General features: G+C 32.9%; 6 non-coding genes across 6 annotated transcripts; all 6 read left to right on the top strand.

Annotated features, from left to right (window-relative positions):
* The first annotated feature begins 2,675 nt into the window (after positions 1-2,675).
* Positions 2,676-4,670, top strand: LOC127012334 (small subunit ribosomal RNA). Its single transcript, XR_007765836.1, has one exon. It is a non-coding gene; the product is annotated as a small subunit ribosomal RNA (ribosomal RNA).
* Positions 4,671-5,873: 1,203 nt separating this feature from the next.
* On the top strand, positions 5,874-6,052 carry LOC127012349 (5.8S ribosomal RNA). The gene has a single exon (XR_007765849.1). It is a non-coding gene; the product is annotated as a 5.8S ribosomal RNA (ribosomal RNA).
* A 402-nt stretch (positions 6,053-6,454) lies between these two features.
* LOC127012341 (large subunit ribosomal RNA) lies at positions 6,455-10,425 on the top strand. Its single transcript, XR_007765843.1, has one exon. It is a non-coding gene; the product is annotated as a large subunit ribosomal RNA (ribosomal RNA).
* A 5,729-nt stretch (positions 10,426-16,154) lies between these two features.
* LOC127012333 (small subunit ribosomal RNA) lies at positions 16,155-18,149 on the top strand. The gene has a single exon (XR_007765834.1). It is a non-coding gene; the product is annotated as a small subunit ribosomal RNA (ribosomal RNA).
* A 1,470-nt stretch (positions 18,150-19,619) lies between these two features.
* On the top strand, positions 19,620-19,798 carry LOC127012348 (5.8S ribosomal RNA). The gene has a single exon (XR_007765848.1). It is a non-coding gene; the product is annotated as a 5.8S ribosomal RNA (ribosomal RNA).
* A 402-nt stretch (positions 19,799-20,200) lies between these two features.
* Positions 20,201-24,171, top strand: LOC127012340 (large subunit ribosomal RNA). The gene has a single exon (XR_007765842.1). It is a non-coding gene; the product is annotated as a large subunit ribosomal RNA (ribosomal RNA).
* The last annotated feature ends 3,543 nt before the right edge of the window (positions 24,172-27,714 follow it).

Here is a 27,714-nt window from a genome sequence, read left to right as displayed (position 1 = left end):
TATGGATATTGAAAAATAAATGGATTATATTCATAAAATACGAATATTTCTTGCATTCTCTTGTTATATGAGAGAATATCATACGGAGCGGGTAGCCCCTAGTATAGTAAGCAGTCGAATGGGAGACAGCGTGTCCAAAAACACCTATAGGGAGGTGGTCGTTGGCGGACCTCTCCTCGTATTGGTCAAACTTATGATTTTGTCAATACTATATAAAACGCCAATCATATCCATATAAAATTGAATACAGTATATGGATATGAATAAAAAACCATACAAAAATAAAAAAAAAATATGTATAAAAAATTATACATATATTTATATTAAGCAATCGTATGGATGTGGCTTATAGGTATAATACCTATAAGGCATAATAATGTATAATATAGCAAATATACATATAAAAGTGCATGAATTGTATAGATATGGCATATAAGTGACATATTTATGAGAATAGCTAGTAGAATTTCCCCATACACTACTAGCGAAATGAGATATTTATACCTAGTGAGGGCGGCACTAGTACTATAAATTGTGGCAAAATAAATCTTATGCAAATGCATAGGATTTTGTCAATACCGTACAAAAAACTAAGTAAAACGTATGGATATTGAAAAATAAATGGATTATATTCATAAAATACGAATATTTCTTGCATTCTCTTGTTATATGAGAGAATATCATACGGAGCGGGTAGCCCCTAGTATAGTAAGCAGTCGAATGGGAGACAGCGTGTCCAAAAACACCTATAGGGAGGTGGTCGTTGGCGGACCTCTCCTCGTATTGGTCAAACTTATGATTTTGTCAATACTATATAAAACGCCAATCATATCCATATAAAAGTGAATACAGTATATGGATATGAATAAAAAACCATACATAAATAAAAAAAAATATGTATAAAAAATTATACATATATTTATATTAAGCAATCGTATGGATGTGGCTTATAGGTATAATACCTATAAGGCATAATAATGTATAATATAGCAAATATACATATAAAAGTGCATGAATTGTATAGATATGGCATATAAGTGACATATTTATGAGAATAGCTAGTAGAATTTGCCCATACACTACTAGCGAAATGAGATATTTATACCTAGTGAGGGCGGCACTAGTACTATAAATTGTGGCAAAATAAATCTTATGCAAATGCATAGGATTTTGTCAATACCATACATAAACCGTATGGATATTGAGAAGTTAATAGATTACATCTATAATATGAGAAGTATTTTAGTATTCTTATTAAATAAGAGAATACTATAAGGGTGAGTGGCAAAGAGAATTGAATATACCCGAATGGGAGACAGCGTGTCCAAAAACTACTATAGGTGGTGTGGCAAATATGAGGAAGGCAATATATCCATATAATGAAAATAAAAGTGCGTTTTCTTATTATATAAGAGAACACTATATGGGTGAGTGGCAAAGTAAATTGAATATACCCGAATGGGAGACAGCGTGTCCAAAAACTACTATAGGTGGTGTGGCAAATATGAGGAAGGCAATATATCCATATAATGAAAATAAAAGTGCGTTTTCTTATTATATAAGAGAACACTATATGGGTGAGTGGCAAAGTAAATTGAATATACCCGAATGGGAGACAGCGTGTCCAAAAACTACTATAGGTGGTGTGGCAAATATGAGGAAGGCAATATATCCATATAATGAATATAAAAGTGCGTTGTCTTATTATATAAGAGAACACTATATGGGTGAGTGGCAAAGTAAATTGAATATACCCGAATGGGAGACAGCGTGTCCAAAAACTACTATAGGATGGTCAATGGGCCGGCCGTCTGCTATTGACATATGTCAGTAGAGAAGATATTATCCGTCAAATTTGTTTCTTTATTCATTTATTTGAATACGAGACTTGGCTCCGCGGTTAATATTTTAAGCCCGAAGATAATAACGTTGAAACAAAGGCCAAGTTTCTATTGTACATAGAATAACAAATTGTTTCCGAATTTTATCGTTAATTTTAGGAGGTAGGCTAACATGATTTATATTATATGTGTATTATTAAATAATAATAGTACATAAAAGTCTACCAAAGAAATATAAAAATGTAATTATGAATACATTTTCAATATTAATATCAACTTATATTGTTGATAATAAAAAATAGCTATTAAGAGAGTTATTTAAGAAATTATATAATATATAATAAAGAGTATATATATAAATAATATATAAGTATATATTATTTAAGAAATAAATATAGTAGTAATAATTATATATATACACTCGGTTCTATTTTATATATTACCAGAGACTTATATGGATATATATAGATAAATTTTAAATTTATCGTCAAAATACAAATGATTAACTCAATATCTTATATTGGTTAAACAAAAATTGTACATGTGTGGATACAATATATTATGTATGTCGAACAAAAATGATATTTTAGAATGAAATGTGCATATATAAAGAAAATATATGAAAAATAAATATTGTGTTTATAAAGAATATGATTCTTTTTGACATCAATAAAAACTTGTTATTATTAGTGGCGAAACAAGTATAAATTGGAAAACAAACGTATACGAATGCTATATAAAAATGGCCGTATTCGATAGAAATAAAATCTATAACAACATATATATTGCTAATTTCTATTCAAAAAATATGAATGAAATATGAATAAAAACATTATTCTGGTTGATCCTGCCAGTAGTTATATGCTTGTCTCAAAGATTAAGCCATGCATGTCTAAGTACACACGAATTAAAAGTGAAACCGCAAAAGGCTCATTATATCAGTTATGGTTCCTTAGATCGTTAACAGTTACTTGGATAACTGTGGTAATTCTAGAGCTAATACATGCAATTAAAACATGAACCTTATGGAACATGTGCTTTTATTAGGCTAAAACCAAGCGATCGCAAGATCGTTATATTGGTTGAACTCTAGATAACATGCAGATCGTATGGTCTTGTACCGACGACAGATCTTTCAAATGTCTGCCCTATCAACTTTTGATGGTAGTATCTAGGACTACCATGGTTGCAACGGGTAACGGGGAATCAGGGTTCGATTCCGGAGAGGGAGCCTGAGAAACGGCTACCACATCTAAGGAAGGCAGCAGGCGCGTAAATTACCCACTCCCAGCTCGGGGAGGTAGTGACGAAAAATAACAATACAGGACTCATATCCGAGGCCCTGTAATTGGAATGAGTACACTTTAAATCCTTTAACAAGGACCAATTGGAGGGCAAGTCTGGTGCCAGCAGCCGCGGTAATTCCAGCTCCAATAGCGTATATTAAAGTTGTTGCGGTTAAAACGTTCGTAGTTGAACTTGTGCTTCATACGGGTAGTACAACTTACAATTGTGGTTAGTACTATACCTTTATGTATGTAAGCGTATTACCGGTGGAGTTCTTACATGTGCTTAGATACTTGTATTTTTTCATATGTTCCTCCTATTTAAAAACCTGCATTAGTGCTCTTAAACGAGTGTTATTGTGGGCCGGTACAATTACTTTGAACAAATTAGAGTGCTTAAAGCAGGCTTCAAATGCCTGAATATTCTGTGCATGGGATAATGAAATAAGACCTCTGTTCTGCTTTCATTGGTTTTCAGATCAAGAGGTAATGATTAATAGAAGCAGTTTGGGGGCATTAGTATTACGACGCGAGAGGTGAAATTCTTGGACCGTCGTAAGACTAACTTAAGCGAAAGCATTTGCCAAAGATGTTTTCATTAATCAAGAACGAAAGTTAGAGGTTCGAAGGCGATCAGATACCGCCCTAGTTCTAACCATAAACGATGCCAGCTAGCAATTGGGTGTAGCTACTTTTATGGCTCTCTCAGTCGCTTCCCGGGAAACCAAAGCTTTTGGGCTCCGGGGGAAGTATGGTTGCAAAGCTGAAACTTAAAGGAATTGACGGAAGGGCACCACCAGGAGTGGAGCCTGCGGCTTAATTTGACTCAACACGGGAAAACTTACCAGGTCCGAACATAAGTGTGTAAGACAGATTGATAGCTCTTTCTCGAATCTATGGGTGGTGGTGCATGGCCGTTCTTAGTTCGTGGAGTGATTTGTCTGGTTAATTCCGATAACGAACGAGACTCAAATATATTAAATAGATATCTTCAGGATTATGGTGTTGAAGCTTATATAGCCTTCATTCATGGTGGCAGTAAAATGTTTATTGTGTTTGAATGTGTTTATATAAGTGGAGCCGTACCTGTTGGTTTGTCCCATTATAAGGACACTAGCTTCTTAAATGGACAAATTGCGTCTAGCAATAATGAGATTGAGCAATAACAGGTCTGTGATGCCCTTAGATGTCCTGGGCTGCACGCGCGCTACAATGAAAGTATCAACGTGTATTTCCTAGACCGAGAGGTCCGGGTAAACCGCTGAACCACTTTCATGCTTGGGATTGTGAACTGAAACTGTTCACATGAACTTGGAATTCCCAGTAAGTGTGAGTCATTAACTCGCATTGATTACGTCCCTGCCCTTTGTACACACCGCCCGTCGCTACTACCGATTGAATTATTTAGTGAGGTCTCCGGACGTGATCACTGTGACGCCTTGCGTGTTACGGTTGTTTCGCAAAAGTTGACCGAACTTGATTATTTAGAGGAAGTAAAAGTCGTAACAAGGTTTCCGTAGGTGAACCTGCGGAAGGATCATTAATGTTTTAATATCCTTACCGTTAATAAAATATTTGTTTATATTATAATAAATACATTATAGTATTACAAATAAAATATGAATTGCCAAAATGTATATGAGATCTATTATAGATCAAATGAAATTTCGAACAAGCAAATCGAAATAATGCAAATATTAAAATTATATATTGTATTTAATACATATGAGAGAAATTAATAAGCAGCCAAAGCAAACAAATAAAAATTCGAACAAGCAAATCGAATTATTAAAATAATAATATTAAATTATTATTGTATATCCTTACCGTTAATAAAATATTTGTTTATATTATAATAAATACATTATAATAATACAAATAAAATATGAATTGCCAAAATGTATATGAGATCTAATATAGATCAAATAAAATTTCGAACAAGCAAATCGAAATAATGCAAATATTAAAATTATATATTGTATTTAATACATATGAGAGAAATAATAAGCAGCCAAAGCAAACAAATAAAAATTCGAACAAGCAAATCGAATTATTAAAATAATAATATTAAATTATTATTGTATATCCTTACCGTTAATAAAATATTTGTTTATATTATAATAAATACATTATAGTAATACAAATAAAATATGAATTGCCAAAATGTATATGATCTAATATAGATCAAATGAAATTTCGAACAAGCAAATCGAAATAATGCAAATATTAAAATTATATATTGTATTTAATACATATGAGAGAAATAATAAGCAGCCAAAACAAACAAATAAAAATTCGAACAAGCAAATCGAATTATTAAAATAATAATATTAAATTATTATTGTATATAAACACAATTAAAATACTGTGTGTATATGGACCATAATATACACGCGTTGCGATATGTATTGTTCATCTCAGTTATGCGCATACATTGGATAATGCAACAACCTAAAATGTACAATGTTGTACCTGGTTTTATACAGGTTAATGTTTTATATAAATTTCAATTTATATCGCTAAAAAAGTATTAATATATATATATATATATTTATTTACAATAAATGCAATTTAAAAAGAAATACTTTGATATATATTGGTTATATAAAACTAAGACATTTCGCAGCATTCGTTTTAGGTATAAAAATAAATTTATTGAAGGAATTGATATATGCCAGTAAAATGGTGTATTTTTAATTTCTTTCAATAAAAACATATTTGACAAAATTAAGAAACCAATTTATAAAACTCTAAGCGGTGGATCACTCGGCTCATGGGTCGATGAAGAACGCAGCAAACTGTGCGTCATCGTGTGAACTGCAGGACACATGAACATCGACATTTTGAACGCATATCGCAGTCCATGCTGTTATGTACTTTAATTAATTTTATAGTGCTGCTTGGACTACATATGGTTGAGGGTTGTAAGACTATGCTAATTAAGTTGCTTATACAAATTTTATAATGAAATTTTATAAGCATATGGTATATTATTGGATAATAATAATTTAATTATTTTATTCATAATATTAAAAAATATATGAAAAACATTATCTCACATTAGTAAATAATTTGAATGTGAAAAACGAAGAGAAATATTTTCTTTTTCAATCAAATGATACTGAGAAATGTCTAGCATAAAAATTTATCTAGAATTGTCTCTTATTAATGATTAGAAAATAGAAAACCGTTGACAATATTATTGTTCTTCGTTGATTCGTTAAATCAAACAAATGCCATTTATATACAGATATTATTAATATAACGAATTTAATAAAATGTTTTATCATTATATATAAAGAATTAATTGCATATAAAAGTTATACACAACCTCAACTCATATGGGACTACCCCCTGAATTTAAGCATATTAATTAGGGGAGGAAAAGAAACTAACAAGGATTTTCTTAGTAGCGGCGAGCGAAAAGAAATCAGTTCAGCACTAAGTCACTTTGTCTATATGGCAAATGTGAGATGCAGTGTATGGAGCGTCAATATTCTAGTATGAGAAATTAACGATTTAAGTCCTTCTTAAATGAGGCCATTTACCCATAGAGGGTGCCAGGCCCGTATAACGTTAATGATTACTAGATGATGTTTCCAAAGAGTCGTGTTGCTTGATAGTGCAGCACTAAGTGGGTGGTAAACTCCATCTAAAACTAAATATAACCATGAGACCGATAGTAAACAAGTACCGTGAGGGAAAGTTGAAAAGAACTCTGAATAGAGAGTTAAACAGTACGTGAAACTGCTTAGAGGTTAAGCCCGATGAACCTGAATATCCGTTATGGAAAATTCATCATTAGAATTGTAATATTTAAACAATATTATGATAATAGTGTGCATTTTTTCCATATAAGGACATTGTAATCTATTAGCATACCAAATTTATCATAAAATATAACTTATAGTTTATTCAAATTAATTTGCTTGCATTTTAACACAGAATAAATGTTATTAATTTGATAAAGTGCTGATAGATTTATATGAATACAGTGCGTTAATTTTTCGGAATTATATAATGGCATAATTATCATTGATTTTTGTGTTTATTATATGCACTTGTAGGATTAACAATGCGAAAGATTCAGGATACCTTCGGGACCCGTCTTGAAACACGGACCAAGGAGTCTAACATATGTGCAAGTTATTGGGATATAAACCTAATAGCGTAATTAACTTGACTAATAATGGGATTAGTTTTTTAACTATTTATAGCTAATTAACACAATCCCGGGGCGTTCTATATAGTTATGTATAATGATATTTATATTATTTATGCCTCTAACTGGAACGTACCTTGAGCATATATGCTGTGACCCGAAAGATGGTGAACTATACTTGATCAGGTTGAAGTCAGGGGAAACCCTGATGGAAGACCGAAACAGTTCTGACGTGCAAATCGATTGTCAGAATTGAGTATAGGGGCGAAAGACCAATCGAACCATCTAGTAGCTGGTTCCTTCCGAAGTTTCCCTCAGGATAGCTGGTGCATTTTAATATTATATAAAATAATCTTATCTGGTAAAGCGAATGATTAGAGGCCTTAGGGTCGAAACGATCTTAACCTATTCTCAAACTTTAAATGGGTAAGAACCTTAACTTTCTTGATATGAAGTTCAAGGTTATGATATAATGTGCCCAGTGGGCCACTTTTGGTAAGCAGAACTGGCGCTGTGGGATGAACCAAACGTAATGTTACGGTGCCCAAATTAACAACTCATGCAGATACCATGAAAGGCGTTGGTTGCTTAAAACAGCAGGACGGTGATCATGGAAGTCGAAATCCGCTAAGGAGTGTGTAACAACTCACCTGCCGAAGCAACTAGCCCTTAAAATGGATGGCGCTTAAGTTGTATACCTATACATTACCGCTAAAGTAGATGATTTATATTACTTGTAATATAAATTTTGAAACTTTAGTGAGTAGGAAGGTACAATGGTATGCGTAGAAGTGTTTGGCGTAAGCCTGCATGGAGCTGCCATTGGTACAGATCTTGGTGGTAGTAGCAAATAATCGAATGAGACCTTGGAGGACTGAAGTGGAGAAGGGTTTCGTGTGAACAGTGGTTGATCACGAGTTAGTCGGTCCTAAGTTCAAGGCGAAAGCCGAAAATTTTCAAGTAAAATACAAATGCCAAACAAATATATATATTATATAAAATCTAGCTAAATTAATATACTTGAATAATTTTGAACGAAAGGGAATACGGTTCCAATTCCGTAACCTGTTGAGTATCCGTTTGTTATTAAATATGGGCCTCGTGCTCATCCTGGCAACAGGAACGACCATAAAGAAGCCGTCGAGAGATATCGGAAGAGTTTTCTTTTCTGTTTTATAGCCGTACTACCATGGAAGTCTTTCGCAGAGAGATATGGTAGATGGGCTAGAAGAGCATGACATATACTGTTGTGTCGATATTTTCTCCTCGGACCTTGAAAATTTATGGTGGGGACACGCAAACTTCTCAACAGGCCGTACCAATATCCGCAGCTGGTCTCCAAGGTGAAGAGTCTCTAGTCGATAGAATAATGTAGGTAAGGGAAGTCGGCAAATTAGATCCGTAACTTCGGGATAAGGATTGGCTCTGAAGATTGAGATAGTCGGGCTTGATTGGGAAACAATAACATGGTTTATGTGCTCGTTCTGGGTAAATAGAGTTTCTAGCATTTATGTTAGTTACTTGTTCCCCGGATAGTTTAGTTACGTAGCCAATTGTGGAACTTTCTTGCTAAAATTTTTAAGAATACTAATTGGGTTAAACCAATTAGTTCTTATTAATTATAACGATTATCAATTAACAATCAATTCAGAACTGGCACGGACTTGGGGAATCCGACTGTCTAATTAAAACAAAGCATTGTGATGGCCCTAGCGGGTGTTGACACAATGTGATTTCTGCCCAGTGCTCTGAATGTCAAAGTGAAGAAATTCAAGTAAGCGCGGGTCAACGGCGGGAGTAACTATGACTCTCTTAAGGTAGCCAAATGCCTCGTCATCTAATTAGTGACGCGCATGAATGGATTAACGAGATTCCTACTGTCCCTATCTACTATCTAGCGAAACCACAGCCAAGGGAACGGGCTTGGAATAATTAGCGGGGAAAGAAGACCCTTTTGAGCTTGACTCTAATCTGGCAGTGTAAGGAGACATAAGAGGTGTAGAATAAGTGGGAGATATTAGACCTCGGTTTGGTATCGCCAATGAAATACCACTACTCTTATTGTTTCCTTACTTACTTGATTAAATGGAACGTGTATCATTTCCTAGCCATTATACGGATATATTTATTATATCTTATGGTATTGGGTTTTGATGCAAGCTTCTTGATCAAAGTATCACGAGTTTGTTATATAATCGCAAACAAATTCTTTAATAAAACGGTGCATTTATGTATTTTTGATTTGAAAATTTGGTATAACTCCAATTACTCAGGTATGATCCAATTCAAGGACATTGCCAGGTAGGGAGTTTGACTGGGGCGGTACATCTCTCAAATAATAACGGAGGTGTCCCAAGGCCAGCTCAGTGCGGACAGAAACCACACATAGAGCAAAAGGGCAAATGCTGACTTGATCTCGGTGTTCAGTACACACAGGGACAGCAAAAGCTCGGCCTATCGATCCTTTTGGTTTAAAGAGTTTTTAACAAGAGGTGTCAGAAAAGTTACCATAGGGATAACTGGCTTGTGGCGGCCAAGCGTTCATAGCGACGTCGCTTTTTGATCCTTCGATGTCGGCTCTTCCTATCATTGTGAAGCAAAATTCACCAAGCGTTGGATTGTTCACCCATGCAAGGGAACGTGAGCTGGGTTTAGACCGTCGTGAGACAGGTTAGTTTTACCCTACTAATGACAAAACGTTGTTGCGACAGCATTCCTGCGTAGTACGAGAGGAACCGCAGGTACGGACCAATGGCACAATACTTGTTCGAGCGAACAGTGGTATGACGCTACGTCCGTTGGATTATGCCTGAACGCCTCTAAGGTCGTATCCGTGCTGGACTGCAATGATAAATAAGGGGCAATTTGCATTGTATGGCTTCTAAACCATTTAAAGTTTATAATTTACTTTTTAAACGACAATGGATGTGATGCCAATGTAATTTGTAACATAGTAAATTGGGAGGATCTTTGATCACCTGATGCCGCGCTAGTTACATATAAAAGCATTATTTAATACAATGACAAAGCCTAGAATCAATTGTAAACGACTTTTGTAACAGGCAAGGTGTTGTAAGTGGTTGAGCAGCTGCCATACTGCGATCCACTGAAGCTTATCCTTTGCTTGATGATTCGATAATAAAATTGCATAATTTATTTGTTGTGTTGAACTTCTTATATAAAGTTCAACCAACAATCTATTTGTATGCATTGATTGTTTGCTTGGCTTTGTGGCGAATTTTTAATCCTTTATATATTACATTCCTAAGGTCTAGATTTTCAAGTAAGAGACCAATTTGATTAACATATCAATATAAGTACAACTCGACCATCTAATAATAACAATATGAATCGTCATCTTATTAGTGACGCGAAGATTGGCAAACATATAATATAAAAATATTCCTAAGGTCTAGATTTTCAAGTAAGAGACCAATTTGATTAACATATCAATATAAGTACAACTCGACCATCTAATAATAACAATATGAATCGTCATCTTATTAGTGACGCGAAGATTGGCAAACATATAATATAAAAATATTCCTAAGGTCTAGATTTTCAAGTAAGAGACCAATTTGATTAACATATCAATATAAGTACAACTCGACCATCTAATAATAACAATATGAATCGTCATCTTATTAGTGACGCGAAGATTGGCAAACATATAATATAAAAATATTCCTAAGGTCTAGATTTTCAAGTAAGAGACCAATTTGATTAACATATCAATATAAGTACAACTCGACCATCTAATAATAATATGAATCGTCATCTTATTAGTGACGCGAAGATTGGCAAACATATAATATAAAAATATTCCTAAGGTCTAGATTTTCAAGTAAGAGACCAATTTGATTAACATATCAATATAAGTACAACTCGACCATCTAATAATAATATGAATCGTCATCTTATTAGTGACGCGAAGATTGGCAAACATATAATATAAAAATATTCCTAAGGTCTAGATTTTCAAGTAAGAGACCAATTTGATTAACATATCAATATAAGTACAACTCGACCATCTAATAATAACAATATGAATCGTCATCTTTTTAGTGACGCGAAGATTGGCAAACATATAATATAAAAATATTCCTAAGGTCTAGAATCTTAAGCAATAGACCAATTCAACTAAGAGTTGACATATAAAAATATGTTCCTTTTAATGTTAGCAAAATTTTATCGTCACATACTGTTAGTGACGCGAACGTTTTTTTCTCCATGTTTATATGAATGTTTATTCAAAGGTAGAAAGGCAGGATCGTTATTTTATAAGTGAAGCGATAAAAAAATATTATGCAATAGGACATCTATTTATAAATATTTTTAAGTCTTAGAAATTCAAGTAAAGAGATTCAAGAAATTCATTCAACTTAGAGCGCACATATAATTAAAACTATTCCTGAGGTTTAGAAACCAAATTAAATAAAGAGGACATATAAACGTATGTGGTATTTTGATGGTAGTAAAAATGTATCGCGATATTATTAGTGACGCGACCAATTTTTATACTCTTTGCTCCATGTGCAAATATATCTAGTGTTTAGATAGTCAATTAAAAATGACAATTTTAACTAAAAGACTTAAAAAAGTGTTTGTCAAACTTATAATTTTGTCAATACTATATAAAACGCCAATCATATCCTTATAAAAGTAAATACGGTATATGGTTATAAATACAAAACCATATATAAATAAAAAAATGAAATCGTATGTATATGGCTTATAGGTATAATACCTATAAGGCATAATAATGTATAATATTAGCAAATATACATATAAAAGTGCATAAATTGTATAGATATGGCATAAAGAAGGCATTTATGAGAATAGCTAGTAGAATTTGCCCATACACTACTAGCGAAATGAGATATTTATACCTAGTGAGGGCGGCACTAGTACTATAAATTGTGGCAAAATAAATCTTATGCAAATGCATAGGATTTTGTCAATACCGTACAAAAAACTAAGTAAAACGTATGGATATTGAAAAATAAATGGATTATATTCATAAAATACGAATATTTCTTGCATTCTCTTGTTATACGAGAGAATATCATACGGAGCGGGCAGCCCCTAGTATAGTAAGCAGTCGAATGGGAGACAGCGTGTCCAAAAACACCTATAGGGAGGTGGTCGTTGGCGGACCTCTCCTCGTATTGGTCAAACTTATGATTTTGTCAATACTATATAAAACGCCAATCATATCCATATAAAAGTGAATACAGTATATGGATATGAATAAAAAACCATACATAAATAAAAAAAAATATGTATAAAAAATTATACATATATTTATATTAAGCAATCGTATGGATGTGGCTTATAGGTATAATACCTATAAGGCATAATAATGTATAATATAGCAAATATACATATAAAAGTGCATGAATTGTATAGATATGGCATATAAGTGACATATTTATGAGAATAGCTAGTAGAATTTGCCCATACACTACTAGCGAAATGAGATATTTATACCTAGTGAGGGCGGCACTAGTACTATAAATTGTGGCAAAATAAATCTTATGCAAATGCATAGGATTTTGTCAATACCGTACAAAAAACTAAGTAAAACGTATGGATATTGAAAAATAAATGGATTATATTCATAAAATACGAATATTTCTTGCATTCTCTTGTTATATGAGAGAATATCATACGGAGCGGGTAGCCCCTAGTATAGTAAGCAGTCGAATGGGAGACAGCGTGTCCAAAAACACCTATAGGGAGGTGGTCGTTGGCGGACCTCTCCTCGTATTGGTCAAACTTATGATTTTGTCAATACTATATAAAACGCCAATCATATCCATATAAAAGTGAATACAGTATATGGATATGAATAAAAAACCATACATAAATAAAAAAAAATATGTATAAAAAATTATACATATATTTATATTAAGCAATCGTATGGATGTGGCTTATAGGTATAATACCTATAAGGCATAATAATGTATAATATAGCAAATATACATATAAAAGTGCATGAATTGTATAGATATGGCATATAAGTGACATATTTATGAGAATAGCTAGTAGAATTTGCCCATACACTACTAGCGAAATGAGATATTTATACCTAGTGAGGGCGGCACTAGTACTATAAATTGTGGCAAAATAAATCTTATGCAAATGCATAGGATTTTGTCAATACCGTACAAAAAACTAAGTAAAACGTATGGATATTGAAAAATAAATGGATTATATTCATAAAATACGAATATTTCTTGCATTCTCTTGTTATATGAGAGAATATCATACGGAGCGGGTAGCCCCTAGTATAGTAAGCAGTCGAATGGGAGACAGCGTGTCCAAAAACACCTATAGGGAGGTGGTCGTTGGCGGACCTCTCCTCGTATTGGTCAAACTTATGATTTTGTCAATACTATATAAAACGCCAATCATATCCATATAAAATTGAATACAGTATATGGATATGAATAAAAAACCATACAAAAATAAAAAAAAAATATGTATAAAAAATTATACATATATTTATATTAAGCAATCGTATGGATGTGGCTTATAGGTATAATACCTATAAGGCATAATAATGTATAATATAGCAAATATACATATAAAAGTGCATGAATTGTATAGATATGGCATATAAGTGACATATTTATGAGAATAGCTAGTAGAATTTGCCCATACACTACTAGCGAAATGAGATATTTATACCTAGTGAGGGCGGCACTAGTACTATAAATTGTGGCAAAATAAATCTTATGCAAATGCATAGGATTTTGTCAATACCGTACAAAAAACTAAGTAAAACGTATGGATATTGAAAAATAAATGGATTATATTCATAAAATACGAATATTTCTTGCATTCTCTTGTTATATGAGAGAATATCATACGGAGCGGGTAGCCCCTAGTATAGTAAGCAGTCGAATGGGAGACAGCGTGTCCAAAAACACCTATAGGGAGGTGGTCGTTGGCGGACCTCTCCTCGTATTGGTCAAACTTATGATTTTGTCAATACTATATAAAACGCCAATCATATCCATATAAAAGTGAATACAGTATATGGATATGAATAAAAAACCATACATAAATAAAAAAAAAATATGTATAAAAAATTATACATATATTTATATTAAGCAATCGTATGGATGTGGCTTATAGGTATAATACCTATAAGGCATAATAATGTATAATATAGCAAATATACATATAAAAGTGCATGAATTGTATAGATATGGCATATAAGTGACATATTTATGAGAATAGCTAGTAGAATTTGCCCATACACTACTAGCGAAATGAGATATTTATACCTAGTGAGGGCGGCACTAGTACTATAAATTGTGGCAAAATAAATCTTATGCAAATGCATAGGATTTTGTCAATACCATACATAAACCGTATGGATATTGAGAAGTTAATAGATTACATCTATAATATGAGAAGTATTTTAGTATTCTTATTAAATAAGAGAATACTATAAGGGTGAGTGGCAAAGAGAATTGAATATACCCGAATGGGAGACAGCGTGTCCAAAAACTACTATAGGTGGTGTGGCAAATATGAGGAAGGCAATATATCCATATAATGAAAATAAAAGTGCGTTTTCTTATTATATAAGAGAACACTATATGGGTGAGTGGCAAAGTAAATTGAATATACCCGAATGGGAGACAGCGTGTCCAAAAACTACTATAGGTGGTGTGGCAAATATGAGGAAGGCAATATATCCATATAATGAAAATAAAAGTGCGTTTTCTTATTATATAAGAGAACACTATATGGGTGAGTGGCAAAGTAAATTGAATATACCCGAATGGGAGACAGCGTGTCCAAAAACTACTATAGGTGGTGTGGCAAATATGAGGAAGGCAATATATCCATATAATGAATATAAAAGTGCGTTGTCTTATTATATAAGAGAACACTATATGGGTGAGTGGCAAAGTAAATTGAATATACCCGAATGGGAGACAGCGTGTCCAAAAACTACTATAGGATGGTCAATGGGCCGGCCGTCTGCTATTGACATATGTCAGTAGAGAAGATATTATCCGTCAAATTTGTTTCTTTATTCATTTATTTGAATACGAGACTTGGCTCCGCGGTTAATATTTTAAGCCCAAAGATAATAACGTTGAAACAAAGGCCAAGTTTCTATTGTACATAGAATAACAAATTGTTTCCGAATTTTATCGTTAATTTTAGGAGGTAGGCTAACATGATTTATATTATATGTGTATTATTAAATAATAATAGTACATAAAAGTCTACCAAAGAAATATAAAAATGTAATTATGAATACATTTTCAATATTAATATCAACTTATATTGTTGATAATAAAAAATAGCTATTAAGAGAGTTATTTAAGAAATTATATAATATATAATAAAGAGTATATATATAAATAATATATAAGTATATATTATTTAAGAAATAAATATAGTAGTAATAATTATATATATACACTCGGTTCTATTTTATATATTACCAGAGACTTATATGGATATATATAGATAAATTTTAAATTTATCGTCAAAATACAAATGATTAACTCAATATCTTATATTGGTTAAACAAAAATTGTACATGTGTGGATACAATATATTATGTATGTCGAACAAAAATGATATTTTAGAATGAAATGTGCATATATAAAGAAAATATATGAAAAATAAATATTGTGTTTATAAAGAATATGATTCTTTTTGACATCAATAAAAACTTGTTATTATTAGTGGCGAAACAAGTATAAATTGGAAAACAAACGTATACGAATGCTATATAAAAATGGCCGTATTCGATAGAAATAAAATCTATAACAACATATATATTGCTAATTTCTATTCAAAAAATATGAATGAAATATGAATAAAAACATTATTCTGGTTGATCCTGCCAGTAGTTATATGCTTGTCTCAAAGATTAAGCCATGCATGTCTAAGTACACACGAATTAAAAGTGAAACCGCAAAAGGCTCATTATATCAGTTATGGTTCCTTAGATCGTTAACAGTTACTTGGATAACTGTGGTAATTCTAGAGCTAATACATGCAATTAAAACATGAACCTTATGGAACATGTGCTTTTATTAGGCTAAAACCAAGCGATCGCAAGATCGTTATATTGGTTGAACTCTAGATAACATGCAGATCGTATGGTCTTGTACCGACGACAGATCTTTCAAATGTCTGCCCTATCAACTTTTGATGGTAGTATCTAGGACTACCATGGTTGCAACGGGTAACGGGGAATCAGGGTTCGATTCCGGAGAGGGAGCCTGAGAAACGGCTACCACATCTAAGGAAGGCAGCAGGCGCGTAAATTACCCACTCCCAGCTCGGGGAGGTAGTGACGAAAAATAACAATACAGGACTCATATCCGAGGCCCTGTAATTGGAATGAGTACACTTTAAATCCTTTAACAAGGACCAATTGGAGGGCAAGTCTGGTGCCAGCAGCCGCGGTAATTCCAGCTCCAATAGCGTATATTAAAGTTGTTGCGGTTAAAACGTTCGTAGTTGAACTTGTGCTTCATACGGGTAGTACAACTTACAATTGTGGTTAGTACTATACCTTTATGTATGTAAGCGTATTACCGGTGGAGTTCTTACATGTGCTTAGATACTTGTATTTTTTCATATGTTCCTCCTATTTAAAAACCTGCATTAGTGCTCTTAAACGAGTGTTATTGTGGGCCGGTACAATTACTTTGAACAAATTAGAGTGCTTAAAGCAGGCTTCAAATGCCTGAATATTCTGTGCATGGGATAATGAAATAAGACCTCTGTTCTGCTTTCATTGGTTTTCAGATCAAGAGGTAATGATTAATAGAAGCAGTTTGGGGGCATTAGTATTACGACGCGAGAGGTGAAATTCTTGGACCGTCGTAAGACTAACTTAAGCGAAAGCATTTGCCAAAGATGTTTTCATTAATCAAGAACGAAAGTTAGAGGTTCGAAGGCGATCAGATACCGCCCTAGTTCTAACCATAAACGATGCCAGCTAGCAATTGGGTGTAGCTACTTTTATGGCTCTCTCAGTCGCTTCCCGGGAAACCAAAGCTTTTGGGCTCCGGGGGAAGTATGGTTGCAAAGCTGAAACTTAAAGGAATTGACGGAAGGGCACCACCAGGAGTGGAGCCTGCGGCTTAATTTGACTCAACACGGGAAAACTTACCAGGTCCGAACATAAGTGTGTAAGACAGATTGATAGCTCTTTCTCGAATCTATGGGTGGTGGTGCATGGCCGTTCTTAGTTCGTGGAGTGATTTGTCTGGTTAATTCCGATAACGAACGAGACTCAAATATATTAAATAGATATCTTCAGGATTATGGTGTTGAAGCTTATATAGCCTTCATTCATGGTGGCAGTAAAATGTTTATTGTGTTTGAATGTGTTTATATAAGTGGAGCCGTACCTGTTGGTTTGTCCCATTATAAGGACACTAGCTTCTTAAATGGACAAATTGCGTCTAGCAATAATGAGATTGAGCAATAACAGGTCTGTGATGCCCTTAGATGTCCTGGGCTGCACGCGCGCTACAATGAAAGTATCAACGTGTATTTCCTAGACCGAGAGGTCCGGGTAAACCGCTGAACCACTTTCATGCTTGGGATTGTGAACTGAAACTGTTCACATGAACTTGGAATTCCCAGTAAGTGTGAGTCATTAACTCGCATTGATTACGTCCCTGCCCTTTGTACACACCGCCCGTCGCTACTACCGATTGAATTATTTAGTGAGGTCTCCGGACGTGATCACTGTGACGCCTTGCGTGTTACGGTTGTTTCGCAAAAGTTGACCGAACTTGATTATTTAGAGGAAGTAAAAGTCGTAACAAGGTTTCCGTAGGTGAACCTGCGGAAGGATCATTAATGTTTTAATATCCTTACCGTTAATAAAATATTTGTTTATATTATAATAAATACATTATAGTATTACAAATAAAATATGAATTGCCAAAATGTATATGAGATCTATTATAGATCAAATGAAATTTCGAACAAGCAAATCGAAATAATGCAAATATTAAAATTATATATTGTATTTAATACATATGAGAGAAATTAATAAGCAGCCAAAGCAAACAAATAAAAATTCGAACAAGCAAATCGAATTATTAAAATAATAATATTAAATTATTATTGTATATCCTTACCGTTAATAAAATATTTGTTTATATTATAATAAATACATTATAATAATACAAATAAAATATGAATTGCCAAAATGTATATGAGATCTAATATAGATCAAATAAAATTTCGAACAAGCAAATCGAAATAATGCAAATATTAAAATTATATATTGTATTTAATACATATGAGAGAAATAATAAGCAGCCAAAGCAAACAAATAAAAATTCGAACAAGCAAATCGAATTATTAAAATAATAATATTAAATTATTATTGTATATCCTTACCGTTAATAAAATATTTGTTTATATTATAATAAATACATTATAATAATACAAATAAAATATGAATTGCCAAAATGTATATGAGATCTAATATAGATCAAATAAAATTTCGAACAAGCAAATCGAAATAATGCAAATATTAAAATTATATATTGTATTTAATACATATGAGAGAAATAATAAGCAGCCAAAGCAAACAAATAAAAATTCGAACAAGCAAATCGAATTATTAAAATAATAATATTAAATTATTATTGTATATCCTTACCGTTAATAAAATATTTGTTTATATTATAATAAATACATTATAGTAATACAAATAAAATATGAATTGCCAAAATGTATATGATCTAATATAGATCAAATGAAATTTCGAACAAGCAAATCGAAATAATGCAAATATTAAAATTATATATTGTATTTAATACATATGAGAGAAATAATAAGCAGCCAAAACAAACAAATAAAAATTCGAACAAGCAAATCGAATTATTAAAATAATAATATTAAATTATTATTGTATATAAACACAATTAAAATACTGTGTGTATATGGACCATAATATACACGCGTTGCGATATGTATTGTTCATCTCAGTTATGCGCATACATTGGATAATGCAACAACCTAAAATGTACAATGTTGTACCTGGTTTTATACAGGTTAATGTTTTATATAAATTTCAATTTATATCTCTAAAAAAGTATTAATATATATATATATATATATTTATTTACAATAAATGCAATTTAAAAAGAAATACTTTGATATATATTGGTTATATAAAACTAAGACATTTCGCAGCATTCGTTTTAGGTATAAAAATAAATTTATTGAAGGAATTGATATATGCCAGTAAAATGGTGTATTTTTAATTTCTTTCAATAAAAACATATTTGACAAAATTAAGAAACCAATTTATAAAACTCTAAGCGGTGGATCACTCGGCTCATGGGTCGATGAAGAACGCAGCAAACTGTGCGTCATCGTGTGAACTGCAGGACACATGAACATCGACATTTTGAACGCATATCGCAGTCCATGCTGTTATGTACTTTAATTAATTTTATAGTGCTGCTTGGACTACATATGGTTGAGGGTTGTAAGACTATGCTAATTAAGTTGCTTATACAAATTTTATAATGAAATTTTATAAGCATATGGTATATTATTGGATAATAATAATTTAATTATTTTATTCATAATATTAAAAAATATATGAAAAACATTATCTCACATTAGTAAATAATTTGAATGTGAAAAACGAAGAGAAATATTTTCTTTTTCAATCAAATGATACTGAGAAATGTCTAGCATAAAAATTTATCTAGAATTGTCTCTTATTAATGATTAGAAAATAGAAAACCGTTGACAATATTATTGTTCTTCGTTGATTCGTTAAATCAAACAAATGCCATTTATATACAGATATTATTAATATAACGAATTTAATAAAATGTTTTATCATTATATATAAAGAATTAATTGCATATAAAAGTTATACACAACCTCAACTCATATGGGACTACCCCCTGAATTTAAGCATATTAATTAGGGGAGGAAAAGAAACTAACAAGGATTTTCTTAGTAGCGGCGAGCGAAAAGAAATCAGTTCAGCACTAAGTCACTTTGTCTATATGGCAAATGTGAGATGCAGTGTATGGAGCGTCAATATTCTAGTATGAGAAATTAACGATTTAAGTCCTTCTTAAATGAGGCCATTTACCCATAGAGGGTGCCAGGCCCGTATAACGTTAATGATTACTAGATGATGTTTCCAAAGAGTCGTGTTGCTTGATAGTGCAGCACTAAGTGGGTGGTAAACTCCATCTAAAACTAAATATAACCATGAGACCGATAGTAAACAAGTACCGTGAGGGAAAGTTGAAAAGAACTCTGAATAGAGAGTTAAACAGTACGTGAAACTGCTTAGAGGTTAAGCCCGATGAACCTGAATATCCGTTATGGAAAATTCATCATTAGAATTGTAATATTTAAACAATATTATGATAATAGTGTGCATTTTTTCCATATAAGGACATTGTAATCTATTAGCATACCAAATTTATCATAAAATATAACTTATAGTTTATTCAAATTAATTTGCTTGCATTTTAACACAGAATAAATGTTATTAATTTGATAAAGTGCTGATAGATTTATATGAATACAGTGCGTTAATTTTTCGGAATTATATAATGGCATAATTATCATTGATTTTTGTGTTTATTATATGCACTTGTAGGATTAACAATGCGAAAGATTCAGGATACCTTCGGGACCCGTCTTGAAACACGGACCAAGGAGTCTAACATATGTGCAAGTTATTGGGATATAAACCTAATAGCGTAATTAACTTGACTAATAATGGGATTAGTTTTTTAACTATTTATAGCTAATTAACACAATCCCGGGGCGTTCTATATAGTTATGTATAATGATATTTATATTATTTATGCCTCTAACTGGAACGTACCTTGAGCATATATGCTGTGACCCGAAAGATGGTGAACTATACTTGATCAGGTTGAAGTCAGGGGAAACCCTGATGGAAGACCGAAACAGTTCTGACGTGCAAATCGATTGTCAGAATTGAGTATAGGGGCGAAAGACCAATCGAACCATCTAGTAGCTGGTTCCTTCCGAAGTTTCCCTCAGGATAGCTGGTGCATTTTAATATTATATAAAATAATCTTATCTGGTAAAGCGAATGATTAGAGGCCTTAGGGTCGAAACGATCTTAACCTATTCTCAAACTTTAAATGGGTAAGAACCTTAACTTTCTTGATATGAAGTTCAAGGTTATGATATAATGTGCCCAGTGGGCCACTTTTGGTAAGCAGAACTGGCGCTGTGGGATGAACCAAACGTAATGTTACGGTGCCCAAATTAACAACTCATGCAGATACCATGAAAGGCGTTGGTTGCTTAAAACAGCAGGACGGTGATCATGGAAGTCGAAATCCGCTAAGGAGTGTGTAACAACTCACCTGCCGAAGCAACTAGCCCTTAAAATGGATGGCGCTTAAGTTGTATACCTATACATTACCGCTAAAGTAGATGATTTATATTACTTGTAATATAAATTTTGAAACTTTAGTGAGTAGGAAGGTACAATGGTATGCGTAGAAGTGTTTGGCGTAAGCCTGCATGGAGCTGCCATTGGTACAGATCTTGGTGGTAGTAGCAAATAATCGAATGAGACCTTGGAGGACTGAAGTGGAGAAGGGTTTCGTGTGAACAGTGGTTGATCACGAGTTAGTCGGTCCTAAGTTCAAGGCGAAAGCCGAAAATTTTCAAGTAAAATACAAATGCCAAACAAATATATATATTATATAAAATCTAGCTAAATTAATATACTTGAATAATTTTGAACGAAAGGGAATACGGTTCCAATTCCGTAACCTGTTGAGTATCCGTTTGTTATTAAATATGGGCCTCGTGCTCATCCTGGCAACAGGAACGACCATAAAGAAGCCGTCGAGAGATATCGGAAGAGTTTTCTTTTCTGTTTTATAGCCGTACTACCATGGAAGTCTTTCGCAGAGAGATATGGTAGATGGGCTAGAAGAGCATGACATATACTGTTGTGTCGATATTTTCTCCTCGGACCTTGAAAATTTATGGTGGGGACACGCAAACTTCTCAACAGGCCGTACCAATATCCGCAGCTGGTCTCCAAGGTGAAGAGTCTCTAGTCGATAGAATAATGTAGGTAAGGGAAGTCGGCAAATTAGATCCGTAACTTCGGGATAAGGATTGGCTCTGAAGATTGAGATAGTCGGGCTTGATTGGGAAACAATAACATGGTTTATGTGCTCGTTCTGGGTAAATAGAGTTTCTAGCATTTATGTTAGTTACTTGTTCCCCGGATAGTTTAGTTACGTAGCCAATTGTGGAACTTTCTTGCTAAAATTTTTAAGAATACTAATTGGGTTAAACCAATTAGTTCTTATTAATTATAACGATTATCAATTAACAATCAATTCAGAACTGGCACGGACTTGGGGAATCCGACTGTCTAATTAAAACAAAGCATTGTGATGGCCCTAGCGGGTGTTGACACAATGTGATTTCTGCCCAGTGCTCTGAATGTCAAAGTGAAGAAATTCAAGTAAGCGCGGGTCAACGGCGGGAGTAACTATGACTCTCTTAAGGTAGCCAAATGCCTCGTCATCTAATTAGTGACGCGCATGAATGGATTAACGAGATTCCTACTGTCCCTATCTACTATCTAGCGAAACCACAGCCAAGGGAACGGGCTTGGAATAATTAGCGGGGAAAGAAGACCCTTTTGAGCTTGACTCTAATCTGGCAGTGTAAGGAGACATAAGAGGTGTAGAATAAGTGGGAGATATTAGACCTCGGTTTGGTATCGCCAATGAAATACCACTACTCTTATTGTTTCCTTACTTACTTGATTAAATGGAACGTGTATCATTTCCTAGCCATTATACGGATATATTTATTATATCTTATGGTATTGGGTTTTGATGCAAGCTTCTTGATCAAAGTATCACGAGTTTGTTATATAATCGCAAACAAATTCTTTAATAAAACGGTGCATTTATGTATTTTTGATTTGAAAATTTGGTATAACTCCAATTACTCAGGTATGATCCAATTCAAGGACATTGCCAGGTAGGGAGTTTGACTGGGGCGGTACATCTCTCAAATAATAACGGAGGTGTCCCAAGGCCAGCTCAGTGCGGACAGAAACCACACATAGAGCAAAAGGGCAAATGCTGACTTGATCTCGGTGTTCAGTACACACAGGGACAGCAAAAGCTCGGCCTATCGATCCTTTTGGTTTAAAGAGTTTTTAACAAGAGGTGTCAGAAAAGTTACCATAGGGATAACTGGCTTGTGGCGGCCAAGCGTTCATAGCGACGTCGCTTTTTGATCCTTCGATGTCGGCTCTTCCTATCATTGTGAAGCAAAATTCACCAAGCGTTGGATTGTTCACCCATGCAAGGGAACGTGAGCTGGGTTTAGACCGTCGTGAGACAGGTTAGTTTTACCCTACTAATGACAAAACGTTGTTGCGACAGCATTCCTGCGTAGTACGAGAGGAACCGCAGGTACGGACCAATGGCACAATACTTGTTCGAGCGAACAGTGGTATGACGCTACGTCCGTTGGATTATGCCTGAACGCCTCTAAGGTCGTATCCGTGCTGGACTGCAATGATAAATAAGGGGCAATTTGCATTGTATGGCTTCTAAACCATTTAAAGTTTATAATTTACTTTTTAAACGACAATGGATGTGATGCCAATGTAATTTGTAACATAGTAAATTGGGAGGATCTTTGATCACCTGATGCCGCGCTAGTTACATATAAAAGCATTATTTAATACAATGACAAAGCCTAGAATCAATTGTAAACGACTTTTGTAACAGGCAAGGTGTTGTAAGTGGTTGAGCAGCTGCCATACTGCGATCCACTGAAGCTTATCCTTTGCTTGATGATTCGATAATAAAATTGCATAATTTATTTGTTGTGTTGAACTTCTTATATAAAGTTCAACCAACAATCTATTTGTATGCATTGATTGTTTGCTTGGCTTTGTGGCGAATTTTTAATCCTTTATATATTACATTCCTAAGGTCTAGATTTTCAAGTAAGAGACCAATTTGATTAACATATCAATATAAGTACAACTCGACCATCTAATAATAACAATATGAATCGTCATCTTATTAGTGACGCGAAGATTGGCAAACATATAATATAAAAATATTCCTAAGGTCTAGATTTTCAAGTAAGAGACCAATTTGATTAACATATCAATATAAGTACAACTCGACCATCTAATAATAACAATATGAATCGTCATCTTATTAGTGACGCGAAGATTGGCAAACATATAATATAAAAATATTCCTAAGGTCTAGATTTTCAAGTAAGAGACCAATTTGATTAACATATCAATATAAGTACAACTCGACCATCTAATAATAACAATATGAATCGTCATCTTATTAGTGACGCGAAGATTGGCAAACATATAATATAAAAATATTCCTAAGGTCTAGATTTTCAAGTAAGAGACCAATTTGATTAACATATCAATATAAGTACAACTCGACCATCTAATAATAATATGAATCGTCATCTTATTAGTGACGCGAAGATTGGCAAACATATAATATAAAAATATTCCTAAGGTCTAGATTTTCAAGTAAGAGACCAATTTGATTAACATATCAATATAAGTACAACTCGACCATCTAATAATAATATGAATCGTCATCTTATTAGTGACGCGAAGATTGGCAAACATATAATATAAAAATATTCCTAAGGTCTAGATTTTCAAGTAAGAGACCAATTTGATTAACATATCAATATAAGTACAACTCGACCATCTAATAATAACAATATGAATCGTCATCTTTTTAGTGACGCGAAGATTGGCAAACATATAATATAAAAATATTCCTAAGGTCTAGAATCTTAAGCAATAGACCAATTCAACTAAGAGTTGACATATAAAAATATGTTCCTTTTAATGTTAGCAAAATTTTATCGTCACATACTGTTAGTGACGCGAACGTTTTTTTCTCCATGTTTATATGAATGTTTATTCAAAGGTAGAAAGGCAGGATCGTTATTTTATAAGTGAAGCGATAAAAAAATATTATGCAATAGGACATCTATTTATAAATATTTTTAAGTCTTAGAAATTCAAGTAAAGAGATTCAAGAAATTCATTCAACTTAGAGCGCACATATAATTAAAACTATTCCTGAGGTTTAGAAACCAAATTAAATAAAGAGGACATATAAACGTATGTGGTATTTTGATGGTAGTAAAAATGTATCGCGATATTATTAGTGACGCGACCAATTTTTATACTCTTTGCTCCATGTGCAAATATATCTAGTGTTTAGATAGTCAATTAAAAATGACAATTTTAACTAAAAGACTTAAAAAAGTGTTTGTCAAACTTATAATTTTGTCAATACTATATAAAACGCCAATCATATCCTTATAAAAGTAAATACGGTATATGGTTATAAATACAAAACCATATATAAATAAAAAAATGAAATCGTATGTATATGGCTTATAGGTATAATACCTATAAGGCATAATAATGTATAATATTAGCAAATATACATATAAAAGTGCATAAATTGTATAGATATGGCATAAAGAAGGCATTTATGAGAATAGCTAGTAGAATTTGCCCATACACTACTAGCGAAATGAGATATTTATACCTAGTGAGGGCGGCACTAGTACTATAAATTGTGGCAAAATAAATCTTATGCAAATGCATAGGATTTTGTCAATACCGTACAAAAAACTAAGTAAAACGTATGGATATTGAAAAATAAATGGATTATATTCATAAAATACGAATATTTCTTGCATTCTCTTGTTATACGAGAGAATATCATACGGAGCGGGCAGCCCCTAGTATAGTAAGCAGTCGAATGGGAGACAGCGTGTCCAAAAACACCTATAGGGAGGTGGTCGTTGGCGGACCTCTCCTCGTATTGGTCAAACTTATGATTTTGTCAATACTATATAAAACGCCAATCATATCCATATAAAAGTGAATACAGTATATGGATATGAATAAAAAACCATACATAAATAAAAAAAAATATGTATAAAAAATTATACATATATTTATATTAAGCAATCGTATGGATGTGGCTTATAGGTATAATACCTATAAGGCATAATAATGTATAATATAGCAAATATACATATAAAAGTGCATGAATTGTATAGATATGGCATATAAGTGACATATTTATGAGAATAGCTAGTAGAATTTGCCCATACACTACTAGCGAAATGAGATATTTATACCTAGTGAGGGCGGCACTAGTACTATAAATTGTGGCAAAATAAATCTTATGCAAATGCATAGGATTTTGTCAATACCGTACAAAAAACTAAGTAAAACGTATGGATATTGAAAAATAAATGGATTATATTCATAAAATACGAATATTTCTTGCATTCTCTTGTTATATGAGAGAATATCATACGGAGCGGGTAGCCCCTAGTATAGTAAGCAGTCGAATGGGAGACAGCGTGTCCAAAAACACCTATAGGGAGGTGGTCGTTGGCGGACCTCTCCTCGTATTGGTCAAACTTATGATTTTGTCAATACTATATAAAACGCCAATCATATCCATATAAAAGTGAATACAGTATATGGATATGAATAAAAAACCATACATAAATAAAAAAAAATATGTATAAAAAATTATACATATATTTATATTAAGCAATCGTATGGATGTGGCTTATAGGTATAATACCTATAAGGCATAATAATGTATAATATAGCAAATATACATATAAAAGTGCATGAATTGTATAGATATGGCATATAAGTGACATATTTATGAGAATAGCTAGTAGAATTTGCCCATACACTACTAGCGAAATGAGATATTTATACCTAGTGAGGGCGGCACTAGTACTATAAATTGTGGCAAAATAAATCTTATGCAAATGCATAGGATTTTGTCAATACCGTACAAAAAACTAAGTAAAACGTATGGATATTGAAAAATAAATGGATTATATTCATAAAATACGAATATTTCTTGCATTCTCTTGTTATATGAGAGAATATCATACGGAGCGGGTAGCCCCTAGTATAGTAAGCAGTCGAATGGGAGACAGCGTGTCCAAAAACACCTATAGGGAGGTGGTCGTTGGCGGACCTCTCCTCGTATTGGTCAAACTTATGATTTTGTCAATACTATATAAAACGCCAATCATATCCATATAAAATTGAATACAGTATATGGATATGAATAAAAAACCATACAAAAATAAAAAAAAAATATGTATAAAAAATTATACATATATTTATATTAAGCAATCGTATGGATGTGGCTTATAGGTATAATACCTATAAGGCATAATAATGTATAATATAGCAAATATACATATAAAAGTGCATGAATTGTATAGATATGGCATATAAGTGACATATTTATGAGAATAGCTAGTAGAATTTGCCCATACACTACTAGCGAAA

This window comes from Drosophila biarmipes, unplaced genomic scaffold (genome assembly GCF_025231255.1).
Source record: "Drosophila biarmipes strain raj3 unplaced genomic scaffold, RU_DBia_V1.1 ptg000051l, whole genome shotgun sequence".
NCBI classification, from domain to species: domain Eukaryota; kingdom Metazoa; phylum Arthropoda; class Insecta; order Diptera; family Drosophilidae; genus Drosophila; species Drosophila biarmipes.
The sequence above is the reverse complement of the archived record's forward strand: the minus strand, read 5'-3'. Positions and strand labels throughout refer to the sequence as shown.